General features: G+C 43.9%; 1 pseudogene; it reads left to right on the top strand.

Annotated features, from left to right (window-relative positions):
* Positions 1-11,094: 11,094 nt before the first annotated feature.
* Positions 11,095-12,557, top strand: LOC136172955 (general transcription factor IIF subunit 1 pseudogene; annotated as a pseudogene).
* The last annotated feature ends 5,450 nt before the right edge of the window (positions 12,558-18,007 follow it).

The following is an 18,007-nucleotide window of genomic DNA, read 5'->3' as shown; positions in this document are numbered from 1 at the left end:
AGTTTACTCATCCTGGGCAGTAATAATGTATACATGACACCGTGTTCTTTTCAGGGCATCACATTTAAAGGCACACATGCTCACTTGCCCATCGTTGGTGATATTGATTTGGATTACCCAGTCAGGGTGTTGTCTGCTTTATCAACTTGTTTTCCCTTGAAATTAATAAGGCATATTTGAGGAGAAATTTTAAGACCTTGTAAATATCCTTCTCAGATTTTTCCCCATAGATTTTGTACCAGTTGTCGTGAGTCAGTTTTTTACTGTGATGATTGCAAAGTGGTGAAAAGTGGTGATTTTCAAACTTAACCATTCCCTCCACTTTTATCAGTACTTTCTGGCTCTGTAAGATGTTCCAGGTACATCTTGTGCTTTCCATGTCCTAGTCCTGGAATCAGCTATTTCTGCAAGGAGTTCTAGGTCCTTTTATTGGTTGCCTTTACTATTGGAGGATATTTTCACTGAATGAATTGTCGTTATAAGTTAGCAGCTTTTCCCCCTTTTGTATTTTAAAGATGACCCATTGTCTTTTGGTTTGCATTATATCTGAGTCAATGTTTCGTCATTTAAAAAAACTTTTGTTCAGTCCATGTTTTATTTATCTCTGCTTTTAAGATTTTTCTATGTAGCTTATTTTTTTTAGCTAAATCTGTGGGGTGATATTTTCTCATTAAGTCTGAGATGTTTGAAATATTTCAGGCTTATTTTTTCATGCTATAATATCTCACGTCTCCTGGGACTTAAGTTACACCTGTTAGATTGTCTCATATTGTTCTTTAGGTCACTAAGGCACTGATCAATTTTTGCTTTTTTTCTCCCTGTGATTCACTTTGGTAAGTCTATTGCCTTGCCTTCAGGTTAACTGATTTTTTCCCCTGCAGCCTCTAATCTGTTCTTTGACACATTTGGCAAATTTTTATTTATGATATTGTTTTCTTCCATTCTAGAATTTCCATTTGATGCTTTTTAATAGTTTCCCTTTATCTACTGAATTTCTGCAATTGTTCATTCACTATGTTCAGTTTTCCCCTTTAAATCCTTAAACAATTTTATAATGGCTTTTTAAAAGTCTGTGTCAATTCCAATAACTCTTACCCTGTTTGAGTTTTTTTAAACTGTTTTTTCCCTTGATTTTTAATCACATCTTACTATTACTTCACCTGTCTAGTGATTTGACCATCAAACTGTACATTGTACATGCTACGTGGTGGGAATTGTGTGGCTTTCCTTTAAAGGCTGTTGAGGCTTGTGTTAGCAGGCAATTGATTTACTGGTGAATCAGTTTGGTTTTTTCCTTCAAGGCTTGTTTTAAGCTTTGTTAGGGCCGGTCTGGAGGAGTCCTTCCTTAGGGCTACACTAGCTCTACTCTTAAGGCGTGGCCTTTCTGAGGCCTTAATTGAATTGCATGTTGTTTAGCCTCTCTGACTGGTTGGAACTGCTACATCTCCCAGTCCTGTGAGACCTCTGGAATGTCTGTGCAGCTCCCAACTTCTCAATAGCTGTTCTCTGCCAGGCTTTGCAGACTCTCATTTCCCTATGCTCAGCTTAGTACTCAGTCAAACCCTTGAGGGGACCCCTACACAGATTTCCGAAGCTCCTTCTCTTAACAGCTCTCTCCTTTTCAGTACCCCGTCTCACAGATTTCAGCTGTTTCAACAGCCCTAGACTCTAATTTCTGCCTCCTCAGCTCAATGACCCCACTGTTCTTTCTTGGGCTCTACCCCTCTGTCCTGTGGTCTAGAAACTGTCTCCAGGAAGAAAGCCAGGTAACTGTGGAGCTCACATGGGCCTTTCTTCTCTTAGGGATCACCATTCTGTATCACTGGTTGTCCCAATATCTAAAAAAATTTCTTTATACTTTTTGTCTAGTTTCGTAATTACTTATGGCAGGAGGGCTAGTCCAGTGCTAGTTACCCTGTCATAGCCAGAACTGTTGGAAAGTTTCAAATGCCAAATACATTTTAAAAAAAAAGCCACAAATTTTTAATTTTTTCTTTTTACTTTGGATGAACACACCTGTTTTATATTCCCTTTTTCTTCCTTTTTGGGTACTTTTGGATTAATAAAATATTTTCTATAATTTCATTTTCTTTCTGTTAAATTGTCAGTTATGCATTCTTTCACTATTTTGGTTTTATAATAGTGATTATCCAATTATTCCATTGATTTTCCTTACTTTGTATTTGATTTGGAAAATTTGCCAACAGAATTTTTTTTCTTTACTTCTATTATAGTTTTACTCTGATATGTCTCAGAGTTGACTATTCTGGTCAGTTTTCCTATGTACATACACAGACATATTTGACATGTAGATTTAGGTCATTTTTATTTCCAGAAAGTATTCTGGGATTATAACTTTTGGGTCAAACGTGTCATATTTATTTAATTTATAATCTACTTTTTAATGGTATAATTTATATAAAATAAAATTCACTTTCAAGTGTGTGGTTTCATGAGTTTTGACAAGTAATACACAGTTGTATAATCATTACTATAGTCATTACTGGAGTACAGTTTTAAATATTAGCTCCATTCCATTGTTTTGTTTTGCTTCTTCAGCAAATCCAATTATGTGTATGTGTATGTGTGTGTGCTCAGTCGCTTCAATCATGTCCAACTCTTTGCAACCCTATGGACTGCCAGGCTCCTCTGTCCATGGGATTCTCCAGGCCAGATTGCTGGAGTGGGTTGCCATACCTCCTTCAGGGGATCTTCCCGACCCAGTGATCAAATCTGAATCTGAGTCACCTGTGCCTTCTGCACTGCAGGTGGATTCTGTAACCACTGAGCCACTGGGAAAGCCCAGATATATGTATATGCCTTTTTTGCCTGTTCTTTACAGTGATCACGTTTTCTCTGATCATTTATCCCTTTATTCATTTTTTTCTCTTGGCTATATCCCTTATTGTATTTTTAGTTAAAGTTGCATCTATTTTCCTTTGAGCATCTTGTGATTTAATTTTTATTTCTGTAATTTTTTAAACTGAAAAACAATGAAAGATTTTATTGAGATATAATTGACTTAACATTACATTAGCTTCAGATGTACAGCATACTGAGTTGATGTCTGTATATAACTTTTATTTTTTTTTTCCTTCTATCTCTTGTCTAAGTTTGATGAGCTCATTTCACATCTTGATTTTTGTCTATTTCTATCCAGAAAATTTGAACTTTGGTGTTTTGTATTTTTAAGTGCCTATTTAGTAATAGTGTTGGATATTGTGTCACAGTTTTCATCTGTTTGTGATTTGGAGGCAAATAAAATCATCATCTGAAAATGAGCTCATTTCACACCTTGATTTTTGTCTATTTCTATCCAGGAAATTTGAACTTTGGTGTTTTGTATTTTTAAGTGCCTATTTAGTAATAGTTAGTGTTGGATATTGTGTCACAGTTTTCATCTGTTTATGGTTTGGAGGCGAATAAAATCATCACCTGAAGGCGAAAAAAATCATTATCATTGTACTCTCACTTATTATTTTCTTCTCATAGTGGCTTAGTGGACATGCTACCTGTGATTTGTTTATATAACAGTGTGCTGAATTTTCCTGGTCTGCTAATGACAGGTGTTTGTTTTGGGGGAGAAGTGAAGGACTTGGTGGTTTACTAAGATTCCTGGTTCTGGAACGCCCTCTTCTATAGATACGTGGAGTGAGATTTCTTTAATAGATTGTGCTGTTGTGAGGGAGAGGTTGATGTGTCTTCTGATTCTGTGATTTTCTTTTGTTTCTGTAGACTCCTCCTGTCCACCATTTTCTTTCATTTACTAGTTTCCAAGTAATGCCCCCCACGTTTAAGCTGGCTTCCTTTCCCCAGGAGGGGAGCCTTTCAAAAACTGTTACTTTTGGTCCTGTGCCTTTTTGAGTTTCTCCTAGATTCCTCTAGGCATTAGCTACCCTGGCCTGCAGCTGGCAGGCCTATTCTCAGTTTTTCTCTCTCCCTCCTCCCTCCATTCTTTCTGTCTCTCTCTCTCTCCCACCCCCTTCCTTTCTGCATGTCTGCCTGCAGGTTTCTTCAACACTAAACAATCTCTTCCAACTTTACTGAGATGGCCTGCCACATCCATGGCCAAACACACCTTTTAATTGGAATTTGGTTGCTGACTCAGCCTGGCCACGGGGCTCCTGTAGGCACTAGAGGGAACAGTACTTGGTCTGTAGGCACCTCTGTCAGCTTCCCCTCGTGTGGATCGTGCAGGTTTTCTCCCTCCAGACATTTGGGCTACGGCCAGTCTCAGCACAGCTGCAGTGCAGGGTGGTAGGCACGTCTCAGGGGGAAGATAGAGGTAATCATAGAAATACCTTATACCTTGCTGGTAAGGTACCAGAAGACTTGTCTCCAGGTTAACTGTCCCTTCCTGTAGGTTGGTGATGTGAGAATGCAAGGTCTTCGTCACAAGAAGACTAGACACATTCTTTTCTGCCAACCTGGGGTGTTTAGGCCTGTGGACATCCTACTTGGCACCACCAACCCCACCCCCATCCCCCCGCCCAAAAAGGAGTTCATAGATGGAAAGCAGGTCTTTCTTGGGCATGAACATTGCAATGGCTCCTGAATCTGTGGCCAGAGCTGGAGAATCATTCTCAGCATTCTTCCACTCAAGATGAGACTCTGTCTTTTCAAAGTGGTGACTTTTATCCATGTTCCCCTGACCCCATCCTTCTTCCCTTCAGTCTTCACCTGATTTTCTGCTCTGAAGTGAGCTCTGGAGCCAGCTTTGCGGATATCATATGTCTAATTACCTTTTTACATGTAAATTAAAGTTGGTGTAATCTCTGCCTTGTAGTCACAATGTAGATATAGATTTTATGTGATTTGAGTTGCTCTCCTTGTTAATTTGTATGGGTTTTAGTGGTTGTGTGAAGATATCTGGATGTAAGAAACTATCATTATCCCATGTGAACTCTGTAGAATCATTTTTTAAATCCTGATTTTATTTATTTTGGAAGCACTCCTCAGTTTTCCAGTGATTCTCAATTAACTACTCGTATTTAAGAGCATGGCACAAAAAGCATACGAGGAGCCCTGAGTGAATGTTGAGTTGGGGATGGGCTTTGCTTTGGGGTGACTGTGTGGGAGCTTGCTGTTATGCTGGGGGCCTCTAATGCCATAATGTGCGATTCTATTTTCTGGGCCACTCATTTCTCTAGGGAAGGAAATTCTATTCTCCTCCCTGCAGGTTGGAAGTTTGTTTTGACCAGAGGGGAAATGGGGGAAGGGCAGAATGGAGGGGTTGTTTAAAGTCTACATAGACTCTTAACTAGCCACCCTGTTTTCAACCCTCCTTGCCCTCTGGTGTACTACTCTACTTGATTCCTTAGAGAACTGAACCTCTCTGACATTCTGTAGGGCGACACAGCTCTTTTCGGTATTTTTTCTCTGTTTTTTCCAATATTTTTTCCAATATTCAAATCTGCAGCTTCCTTTATTCTGGACTTTAGTTGTCACTCCTTCTTCTGCTTCCTGTCTTCCAGAATTTTGTCAAAATCTCTTATGCACTGATGGACCTTCTTTCTCATTCTCTTGTAGCTGTAGGTTTATCCATTTAAAAGAAGTCCTTCACTTTAATTTTAGAAAGGATGTGGGAGGGAATGGAAATAAACAGAGATGTTTAATCTGCTAATTTTAATTAGAAATCTCTTCTGTTAAAGTTTTAAATGTTTAAAAGAAAAGGAGCCCCCTTGGTAAAGGAAAGAAGGTGGTTGGTCTATGGTTATAAGAACCACCAGGAGGTAGATGTGATCCTGACCATTACTCCTGGCTCAGATGCAGCCTGATATGGTTGGGCTTAGGACTGAAGGAACATCTGCCTGTGGTTCAAAGCAGGGCTTCTGGGTAAGGCTGCAACCGAAGATCCTGCCCCTACCCCAGAGCTGAAGTGTCACATGTTCAAAATGTAGTTATGTGCTATATGGAACATCTTTCCCTGTCTTTACATGTTTGTATGCCATGTGATACCACACATGGTGGTATCCATTCATTTGTTGATGGACCCTCAGTTTGCTTCCATATCTTGGCTACTGTAAATAATGGTGCTGTGAACATTGGGGTGCATGTGTCTTTTCAGATTAAAGTTTTCACCCTGTCAGGATATATGGCCAGGAGTGGGGTTACTGGATCATATGGTAGCTCTATTTTTAGTTTTGTAGGGAATCTCCATACTGTTTTCCCTAATGGCTTCCTCAATTTACATTCCCACCCACAGTGTAAGAGTGTTCCCTTTTCTTCACATATGTTTTAGCATTTATTATTTATAAACTTTTAAATGATGGCCATTCTGACTGGAGTGAGGTATTACCTCATTGTGGTTTTTATTTGCATTTCTCTAACAATTAGTGATGTTGAGCATCACTAATTTCATGTGCCTGTTGGTCATATGTTTGTCTTCTTTGGAGAGATGTCTATTTAGGTCTTCTGTCCATTTTTTAAGTGAGCTTTTTTTTTTATATTAAGTTGTATGAGCTGTCCGTATGTTTTGAATGTTAACCCCTTGTCAGTTGCGTCATTTGGAAATATTCTATTTCATTCTGTAGGCCTTTTTTTCCATTTTATTGATGGTGTCCTTTGTTGTGCAAAAGTTTTTAAGTTTGATAAGGTATAACTTGTTTATTTTTGCCTTTATTTCTTTTGCCTTGGAAACCAATCAAGAAAATATTGGTATGATTTATGTCAGTGAATGTTCAGCCTATGTTCTCTTCTAGTTTTATGGTGTCATGTATTATATTTAGGTCTTTAAACATTTTTAATTTATTTTTGTAGACAGTGTGAGGGTGTGTTTTAACCTCATTGACTTACATGTAGCTGTCTAGCTTTCCCAACAGCCCTTGCTGACTGTCTTTTCTCCATTGTACATAATTACCTCCTTTGTTGATGAGTAATTGACCCTACATATGTAGGTTTATTTCTGGGTTCGCTATTCTGTTCCATTGATCCGTATGTCTATTTTTGTGTCAATATCCTGCTCTTTTAATTGCTATAGTTTTGTAATATGTCCTCAGTCTGGGATAATTAGCCCTTCAGCTTTGTTCTGTTTCTTCAGGATTCCTTTTGACACTGGGTCTTTTGTGGTTCCACATAAATTTTATTTTTTTTAATTTATTTATTTATTTATTTTTTTATTTATTTGGCTGCACTGTGTCTTAGTTGCTGCATATGGGATCTAGTTCCCTGACCAGGGATAAAACCTGGGCCCCCTGCATCAGGAGCTCAGAGTCTTAACCATTGGACCACCAAGGAAGTCCCCCACATAAATTTTAGAATTTTTTGTTTTAATTCTGTGGAAAATGTTATGGGTATTATGATAGGGATCTCATTAAACCTGTAGATTGCTTTGGATAGTATGGCCATTTTAACAATGTCAACAGATGATTAGTTTAAGAAGATGTGGTGTATATGTATATGTATATGTATATGTGTATATATATATATATATATATAAAATGGAATATTACTCAACCATAAAAAGAATAAGGACTTCCCTGGGGTGCAGTAGATAAGAATCCACCTGCCAGTGCAAGGGACATGGGTTCCATCCCTGGTCCAGGGAGATTCCACAGGCCTTGGGGCAACTAACCCCAGTGCCACAGCTACTGAACCCATACCATACTCTAGTGCCTGCAAGCCGCAACTACTAAAACCTACACACTCGCCCTTGAGTCATAGCTAATGAGCCCCCTCGTGCCACAACTACTGAAGCCTGTGCGCCTAGAGCCTGTGCTCCACAACAAGAGAAGCCACCGCAATGAGAAGCCCACATACTGAAATTAAAGAGTAGCCCTGCTCTCCACAACTAGAGAAAGCCTTCATGCAGCAACGAAGACTCAGTGCAGCCAAAAATAAATAAATTTTAAAAAGAATGAACAATTGCCATCTGCAGCAACATGGATGGACCTAGAGAATTTCATACTAAGTGAAGAAAGTCAGACAAAGACAAATATTATATGATATCTGTGAGGCTGTCGCGGCTAACGCCATGGCAGGCAGCCTAGATTAGGAGTAGGCCTGGTTTCCCGGGGTAACATAATTATCAGGCCTCCTGGAGCCAGTCAGTCAACATATACCTAGCCAGAAAAAAGGGAACCTATCAGGGGAAAGCTGAAAGCCCCGCGTTGGGCCAACAAAAATTACCTTGCAACTGTGTAACCAATCCGCTTACGCCAACTACCCACTGTGTAACCAATCCGATTGCGCCAACTACCTGCTGCTTATTTTGACCTAATAAATACCTGAGAGAACTGGGGCTCGGGGCCTTTTGTCCACACACACCTGGTGAGGGCGGGAGGCCCTGGCTCGAGTCAGTAATAAATTCCCCTATTGCGAGTTGCATTGTTTCGAGGAGTCTTCTTTCCCGACCGGGGACTCGGACTATGGGCAGAACAATATCAAAAAATAATATAGATGAATTGATATACAAAACAGAAACAGACTCACAGACATAGAAAACAAACTTATGGTTACCAAATGGGAAAGGGAAGGAGAGAAGGATAAATTAGGAGCATGGGATTAACAGATGTAAACTACTTTACATAAAGTAGACAAGCAACAAGTATTTTCTATATAGCACAGGGAACTGTAGTCAATAGCCTAGAATAATGTATAATGGGAAATCATCCGGAAAAAATCTGAATCACTTTTCTGTACATCTGAAACTAACACAATATTAGTAAGTCAACTATATTTCAATTTTTTAAAAAATGTTGACTGTTTAAAAAAATATATTTAACACTATAACATTAGATGAGATTGCCAAAGGAGTTCTATAGAAAAAGAAGTGAAAGCGTGCCCTGGAGTGCTCCAAAGTAAAGATGTACAAGTTGAAGAACCAGGAGGCTGAGAAGGAGTAGATAGTGAGGAAGAAGGAAAACTCAGAGATTGTGGTGTGTTATTAGAGAGTATTTCCAGGAGGAAAAGGCAATGAACTCCAGGAGGAAGAGGCAATGATTTTGCAACACAGAAGTCACTGGTGATATTGTTCCAAGACCTTTGAAAAGACCAAAGCCTGATTGAAGTGGACTCAATAGAGAACTGGAGACAATGAGTACAAGGATACTTTCAAGTGGCTTTTTATTTCCTTAAGGAAGGGGAGCAGAGAAATGGGATGGTAGCCAGAAGGGAAGGAAGGGCCAAGAGTTTTTCTTCAAAAATAAGAGAAATAATAGTACGATTGTATGTTTATGGGAAAGAGTAGAGAGGGAAAATCTGATGTTGTGAGAGAGAAAGACGTAGATTTACTGGGGAGATGTCCTTGAGGTGAGGGATTGGCTTTACTCAGGACCACGGAAGGTTTATCAATAGTCAAGGAGGTAAGACAGAATATGCCAGCTTAGATGCAGTAGGTGGAAGTTCAGGACAGTTCTTTTCTGACACATTTCATTTCCTCAGTAAAATAGGAAGCAAGGTTGCAAGTAAGGAGTGAAGATAGAGAAGGTGTTGGAGGTCTGAGGGGAAAACAGGTGAAGAAATCGTCATTCAAACCTATAGGAGAGTGAAAGAATTATAGGATGTATCAGAAGATTGTCTGGCTACAGACAGTTGAGATGTGCTTGAGGCTCGTGGTCATGAGTTTAAAGAGAAAACAGTCAGCAGTTTAATATCTTTTTCTCCAGTCAGGTTCAGGTGCATGAAGACAGGTGTGGAGGAGGTGTAGGGCTGGATTTAACTTGGTTTCTCATTTTTCTAATTGAGTATCATGAAGTGAAAGAGGGGCAGGGGAATTAGATTGTGATAAGAGAGCAACTGTGAAAATTGGCTGAGGAAATTAAATTTGTCCAGGAGGGAAGAAGGGACATCTGGGGGAAGAGGGACTGAGAAAAATGGACTTCAGGTCCTTGTGGGGGAAAGTATTACTGGAGTCTGGTTAGTAAAGGAATGAGCTAGAAATATGGAGGAGGGGGGCAGGAATTTGGATGCACAACCAAGATTGTTGGCTTTAATTACTGGTAAGTGCATATCTATAGGTTTATTGTGAAGTATGTGGTGGAGGCAAGGTGGAGGACAAAATCAGGTACTGAGAATTTGGGGGTGGTGGTGGTGTGGTGGAGGGATGCTCACTAACGCCTCTTGCTCAGAATCCCAGGAGTGTGTTGTGTTGTGTGTGTGTGGTTGTCTTAATCATTATAGTAAAAATAGAAAGTGCTTTAAATATGTAGAGCCCACAACTTTCCTCTAGCAAAAGAACAGTCACTCTTTGGCAAGAACTACCTGAGTTTGAAATATTGGTTGGCTTTCTTTGTCCAAGTCCCTAGACGGCTGTTGAAAATGTGGGTCTGAAATATTGGAGTAGAGTTGGAGAGCTGGGAAGTAGCTTAATAAAAGTAAAGATCGAAGCAATGTGAGCGACAAGACTGTCTGGAGAGAATGTGTACACCAAGAAAGGAGCCCAGGAGTGGACTCTGGGGAGAACCTACATTTACAGGGCTGTGCTGTGCTTAGTCATTCAGTCTTGTCTATTTGTGACCCCATGGATTGTAGCCCACCAGGCTCCTCTGTCCATGGGGATTCTCTTGGCAAGAATACAGAGTGGGTTGCCATGCCCACCTCCAGGGGATCTTGCCAACCCAGGGATTGAACCCTGTTCTCCCGCATTGCAGGCGGATTCTTTACCGTCTGATCCGCCAGAGGTCAAGACGAACCAACAGAGTTACATAGGACTTTGCATGACTGGGTTATCGACGTGATTGGATTATCCTCGTGAGACGTCATCAGCGTGATTGGGTTATAAACATGACTGGTCATCCGGTAATGATGTCAGCCGCGTGATTGGGCTATCATACCATATATTGCTGACAGCCAGCATGCTGGGCACAGAAGGTGCTGCCTTCAGTTTGGAGTAGCTTGTTTCGACTAGGCTTGCTGGAGAGTTTCAATTCCGATTTAGGAGGCTGCGCTGGTGCAGACGCGGCACGGGAGGCTTCCGAGGCTGACCACTGACCCAGCGCTGCCTCCAGATAGCTTTTCTCAGGATCTTCGCCAGGGCTTGGGGTCCTTGATTGAGACCAGAGACCTGATCCCTCGAGGGTGGCTTCCCAGAGACCAGAGGACGCAGACCCCGGGGGAAGCGAAAAGAACGAGGTTCCAACTTGACCCTGACCATCGCCCATGGCGGCCCTTGGCCCCAGCGGTCAGGATGTCACTGAGTATGTCGTCCGACTTCCCAAAAATACCACCAAAAAATTTAATATCATGGCTTTCAATGCAGCCGATAAAGTCAACCTCACTACTTGGAATCAGGCCCAGCTGGAACACGACTTGAGCAACAAGAAAATTTACCAAGAGGAGGAGATACCCAAGTCGGGAGCTGGCAGGGGATTCGGCTGCAAGCTCGGGGAAGAGGCACCAGGAAAGAAATATGGCATCATCCCCAAGAAGTCCCAGCTGGAGGACCAGCCCTGGCTGCTTCAGGTGGACGGCGAATTGGGCCGGAAGTTCAAGGGCATAAAGAGGGGAGGTGTGATAGAGCACACATCCTATTACATCTTCACCCAGTGCCCTGATGGCGCCTTTGAGGCCTTCCCTGTGCACAACTGGTACAACTTCATGCCCCTGGCCAAAGGCCGCATGCTCACTGCTGGGGAGGAGTGGGAGAGGAGAAACCCAGTCCCCGACCATCTATGCATCAAGCAGCTGCAGCGGCCGAAGGACCAGGAGGAGGATGACAAGGAGAAAGAGAATTCAGGCTGCAAGAAAGCCACTGAGCTGCGCATCCACAACCTGGAGGACGACTTGGAGTTGTCCTCCGACGACAGCAAGGCCAGCAGAGAGGAGGGCGGCTGCGGCCCCAAGGCCAAGAAGGTGCCACCCAGCAAGGGAGCCCAGAAGAAGAAGAAGGGATCAGTTGATGAGACCTTTGAGGTCAACGATAATGGTGACTTCAAAGGCCAGGAGGTGGACTACATGTCCTCCAGCTGCAGCAACTCCCAGGAGGAGCTGGAGGGCAAGCCCAAGGTCACCCAGCAGGGGGAGAACCCCAAGGGCATGGACAAGCAGAGCGTGAGCTGTGATGAGCACCAGAAGGAGAAGCTGCCCCAGAAGGACAAGAAGGCGCCCATGCTGCAGGAGAAGAAGCAGAGGAAACAGCAGTGAGGAGAGTGACATCAACAGGGGAACCTCCTTGGTGTGCTTTATGGTGAAGAAGACGCCCCCCAAGGGGGAGCAGAAACAGCTGGGAGGCAACAGCTGGCTGGGCACATCCAGCACTGAGGCTGGCAGCACTTCCTCCACCCTTCGGGCAGCTGTCAGCAAGCTGGAGCAGGGGAAACAGACCATTGAAATGCCGGTGGCCAAACGACTGCGACTAGACACCGGGCCCCAGGGCCTGTCAGGGAAGTCAACCCCCAGCAGTGCTGACGTGCAAGTGACCAAGGATGCTGGGCCCTGCTACCTGAGGTGGAAGCCTGTGACCCCCAAGGACCAGCTGAGAAATTTCCAGACCAAGAAGACAGGGCTGTGCGGTGAGCAGACGCCTGCTGGCTCAGATGCTCAAGTTCATGAGTCCCGAGTGCAAGGTGGTCAACGATAAGATGCCTTGCTCCCTCGGGAATCATGCTCCCCGCAAATAAACATACTCTATTTTTAATAATAATAATAATAATCATAATCTAATGAGAAGAATGGGAAGAAATGTAGGTGAAGGGTCCAGAAGACACAGGGAAGAGGACTTTTCAGAGTAAGGGAGTAAGGGCCCAAGGCACAGCACAGTCAGGTCACTCAGACTGAGAACTGAAGGTTGTGCAAAACTGATTGCCAAAGCAGTGGCTGGAGTCAGAGTTGTGGCCAAGAAGATCTGGGCACAAGAAGGCTCCTGTATCTCTCCAACCTGTTCCTGCCTTCCATCAGGTCCATATCCTTCCATAGAGCACCCATCAAGAAAGTGGTCAGCTACAATCTCTGCAAGAACATAATACAAGAGTGTTAGTAGAACAAACTATGGTCCCTACTGGTGCAGCTGGTCCCAAAGCTGAAATTACTATTATCATCTCCTTCTCCATCACCATCATAGATTTCCCTCTTTGTCAGTCATCACTTTGATTGGTGTGAGTTGGTGACTGGGGAGACCTAGTCCTTCATCCCAAAGGATCTGAACCTTAGCTACCTTGCTTTTGTTGGGCAGTGATTGCAGTCATTGACTGCTCACCATTATCCTGGGCATGGATCCCCTGTTTCAGTCGTGGTCCTTCTTGCCCCTGTCATATTGTTGCCCTAGCTCTTCATGGTAATGAGAGTTAATTATCATGCCCTGCCTGCCTGTAATCTGTCCTTATTGGCTCACCAGCATGGGATTCCCAAGGATCCAGGTAGCAGGTGTAGTTTCAGACCCTATGGTACTGCTTGTCTGAAGTTTTCTCCCATTTCCCCCACTACAAGAGCCAGGTCTTCTGATATAACAGAGCATAAGGCTGTATCTTGGAGAAGGCAACGGCAACCCACTCCAGTACTCTTGCCTGGAAAATCCCATGGACGGAGGAGCCTGGTAGGCTGCAGTCCATGGGGTCGCTAAGAGTCGGACACAACTGAGCGACTTCACTTTCACTTTTCACTTTCATGCATTGGAGAAGGAAATGGCAACCCACTCCAGGTTTCTTGCCTGGAGAATCCCAGGGGTGGGGGAGCCTGGTGGGTTGACGTCTATGGGGTCGCACAGAGTCGGACATGACTGAAGTGACTTAGCAGCAGCAGCAGCAGCAAGACTGTATCTACCAGAATCAGAAAGTCTGAAAAGAGGCCACTCGGTGTGATGGTGGGAGGGGTCAATGCCACTGCCGTCTCTTGGCTCCTAGATGTGTGTCGAACAGCTATAGGGAAACAACTCTGTGTGTCATCCACTGGCCAGTGCCTTTACCTCATCTTAGAGGATGCACCTCAAATCCACAGGGTTTTTTTTCCTGAAGCCTATGTCTTAAATGAGACTTTAACAGGCCATTCCAGTGTCCTCTTCCACTGTTGCTTTCCAGATACTAAAAACATAGTAAGGTCAATAGATCCTGTGAGGGCTTCCCTGGTGGCTCAGTGGTAAACAATCCACCTGCCAATGCAAGAGACACGGGTTCGATTCCTGATCCCAGAAGATACCACATGCCTTGAAGCAACTAAGCCTATCTCTCTCTTTCTCTTTAGTCGCTAAGTCGTGTCTGACTCTTGCAACCCCATGAACTGTAGCCTACCAGGCTCCTCTGTCCATGGGATTTTCCAGGCAAGAATATTAGAGTGTGTTGCCATTTCCTCCTCCAGAGGATCTTCCCGACCCAGGGATCCAACCTGAGTCTCCTGCGTCTCCTGCATCGGCAAGTGGGTTCCTTACTGCTGTGCCATCTGGGTATACTCCTACTATCAAATTAATCTGAGGGTAGAGACAGGGTGTAGGTCTTACCATCTACCCTTGCCTTTTTAAATTTTATTATTTATTTATTTATTTTTGGCTGCCTTAGGTCTTTGTTTCTGCTGGACTTTCTCTAGCTGTGGCGAGCAGGGACTGCTCTCTAGTTGTGGTGCTTCTCTCTGCGATGGCTTCTCTTGTTACGGAGCATGGGCTCTAGGCACACGGGCTTCAGTAGTTGTGGCTTCCAGGCTCTAGAGCACAGCTCAATAGTTGTGGTGCCTAGGCTTAATTGCCCTGCTGTATGTAGGATATTCCGGGACCAAAGAGCAAACCTGTGTTCCCTCCATTGCAAAGCAGAGTCCTAATCACTGGACTACCAGGGAAGTTCATCTGCCCTTGTCTGAAATCTCCTGGAGACCCTGCTGCCCCTGCTCACCTCCAAAAGCTTCCAGGCCTTCTTACATTCCTCCACCCTTGTTTCCTTCCCTGCAGCGGGAGGGGTGGCAATTGATTAATGCAGAGGTTTACATAACAGTCAATTTTATGAGCCATTTTAGTAGGTGGAGGGCTTCCCTGGTGGCTCAGATGGTAAAAAATCTGCCTGCAACGCGGGAGACCTGGGTTCAATCCCTGGGTTAGGAAGATGCTCTGGAGACAGGAAAGGCTACCCATTCCAGTATTCTTGCCTGGAGAATCCCATGGACAGAGGAGCCTGGCGGGCTACAGTCCATGGGGTGGCAAAGAGTCGGACATGACTGAGCAACTTTCACTTTCACTTCACTTTAGTAGGCGGAATAGCTCCAGGAATTTTTGTAACCAATCTCCACCAAGGATCTCACAATGCTTCCACTCTGTTCTCACAATTTCTCCATGAAGGTAGAAGAGGATAAGCAGACATCCCCCCATTTTACCCCAGGAGAAATCGAGGAGGAAAAGTGGCTTTCCTAATGTTAGGACTGAATATTTGCATCCCCTTCTTAAACTCATATATTGAAGTTGTAATTCTTGGTGTATTAACATTTTGAGGTGGGATCTTTGGGAAACTGTTAGTCATGAGGGTGGAGCCCTAATTAGTGGGATTGATGCCCTTATAGGATGAGACACAGAGATGATCCCTCTCTCTGCCATGAGGGGATACAGAGGTGGCCGTCTGCAAAAGGGAGCCTTCACCAAGGGCTCCACCATGTTAGTACTGAGCTTGGACTTAAACCCTCCAGAGCTGTGAGATATTAATGTTAGCTGTTTAAGCCACCCAGTCTATGGTATTTTTTTTATAGCAGCCCAGTCAGACTAAGATACCCAGGGTCACTCCGTAATTTGGTAGCAGAGCTTTCTGCCTCAGTACATGACTACTCAGACAATTGCTACAACCCCACAAGGGGAATGTATCAGTCAGGGTCCAATCAGGAGATGGAACCCGTACAGAAAGTTGAACAGGGAAAGTTTAATACAAAGAATAATTAACTGTAACAGAGGATTGGGATAAAGAAAGGCTGGCTTACTTGATGGAGAAAACTCAGATGAGTACAGGAGTAGTGGTTTAGGGAGCCGTCACTACCCCTAGAGCTGAGATAGACACAAAGGAGGAGCTAATCTTCTTGGTAAGAGGCACTCCCTCTGAGGCTGAGCTCCAGACCGCACTGAAGTAGGGGCAGCCAGGACTCACTGGGTGGTGAGATCTGCTGAGGCCCTGAGCCAGAAGGGCTCACTGAGGAACAGTTCCCTGGGGGCTACAGCGAGCTTCCACAGAGAGGTGCCGGTGCTGCTGGCTACAGGGTGCCACAGAAACCCTGTGTGTAGGGACTTCCCTGGTTGTCCAATGGTTAGAGCTCCACACTTCCACTGCAGGAGACACAGATTTAATCTCTGATGGGGGAACCAAGATCCCACATGCCACTTGGCCAAAACACCCAAAAAGGATTTGTCAAACTGGCAGAATTCCAATAAAGTTCCCATGCCTTACTTAGATTATAACTGGCAGGTCACTAATCCCCATGAATCCCCCAAATTTATAAGACAGAACAAAAAAACCCATGCATGTAGCCACCAGGTGCTGCAGAAGTCTACTGCTGCAGGAGACTGTCCAGGGGAGCACAATGGAACCTGGAAGACTGGCCCCTTCCTCCTCCCATCTCTTTCCAGTCTCCTCCAGTCTCTCTCCAGTGTCCACTAAAGCTTAGCATTTGGCCAGGTAGAAAAGGAGAAATATTTTAAAGTCCAGCTCAGTTATTACTGAGCTGTATATACACTTGGAGCTGAAAGACAATAACCTGATAACTGGCAGATGGAACAGAGAACCTGGAGTCCTCTGATTAAGAGTATTTTAATTCCATTTGGTAGCTCTTGGCTTCAGATGGAACTTCCAGAGAGGAAAATCTCCAGGGTCAGGAAGGAGGAAAAGAGATCCAGGAATTCCTGAAGACAGATCAGCAAGGGGAAACGCTCCACGCCAAGAGGAAATGCTGTTGGGAAAGGGAGGAACCCATAATAAATGTTTCTGGGTACTACTCAAGAAAATTTTGCAAGTATATCAACCCACGTGACCACCCCCAGATCAAGAAATAACATTTCCAGTACCCCAGAAAGCTCTCTGGTTCCAGTCCCAGTCAACATAGAAACTCTGCTATTCTGACTCCTATTATGATAGATTGGTTTTCCTGTTTTTTAATTTCACTTATATGGAGTTATGCAACACTTGCTCTTTGGTGTCTGCTTTCTTTCTCCTTGTCTCTGTGAAATTCATCTATGTTGTGAAAGTGAAGTGAAAGTGAAAGTCGTTCAGTCCTGTCTGACTCTTTATGACCCCATAGACTATATAGTACATGGAATTCTCCAGGCCAGAATACTGGAGTGGGTAGCCTTTCCCTTCTCCAGTGAGTCTTCCCAACAGGGATCAAACCCAGGTCTCCCACATTGCAGGCAGATTCTTACCAGCTGAGCCACAAGGGAAACTCATCTATGTTGTGGTGTGTAGTAAAACCAGAAAAATATTTAAGCCAGAAAAGAAACAGAAAATTCAGCCATGATGCTTACGAGACTGTTTCCTATGGAAACAGTAATTATTGTCTAATTACAAGCCTATCTACATACCTGCTCTCCCTGATATGCAGACTTGTGAATATCTTTCTAGATCATCAGGCAATCATCACTTTATTGGTTGTGCTATGCTCCATTTTGCTGGCCCAGCAAGCCTGGTGTATAGATAAGCCTCTGAACTGAGAGATACCGTCCAGGGGGTAAGGCAGGGCAGGGCAGGGTTTGCACCATCTTTGTCACTGCTGAGTTCAGAGTCTGGAACTGGCAAAGTGAGCATGGAGAGGAGTACCTCAGGGAGCAAATCTGGATAGGACTTAGCTAGAGTAAAGTGGGCTGGGGTCCACAGTGGGGCTAGACTTGAGGCATTCTGGAGGGGCTATAATAAGGTAGACCACAGCACCTCAGGTAAGGCCCTGCTTTAGCAAAGAATCTGCTAAGTCAGCGTACTGAGAATATTGCTATCCTTGATATTTGATCACTATGGCCTGCCTTTATCAAGAATCCTTTGACTTCTAGGACTTCTCTGGTAGTCTGGTCCAGTGGCTAAGACTCTGCTCCCAATGCAAGGGGCCCAGGTTTGTTCCCTGGCCAGGAAACTATATCCCACATACCGAAACTAAAGATCCTTTTTGCCACAACTAAGATCCAGTGCAGCTG

This window comes from Muntiacus reevesi, chromosome 8 (genome assembly GCF_963930625.1).
Source record: "Muntiacus reevesi chromosome 8, mMunRee1.1, whole genome shotgun sequence".
NCBI classification, from domain to species: Eukaryota; Metazoa; Chordata; class Mammalia; order Artiodactyla; family Cervidae; genus Muntiacus; species Muntiacus reevesi.
This window is presented reverse-complemented; position numbering and strand designations above follow the sequence as displayed.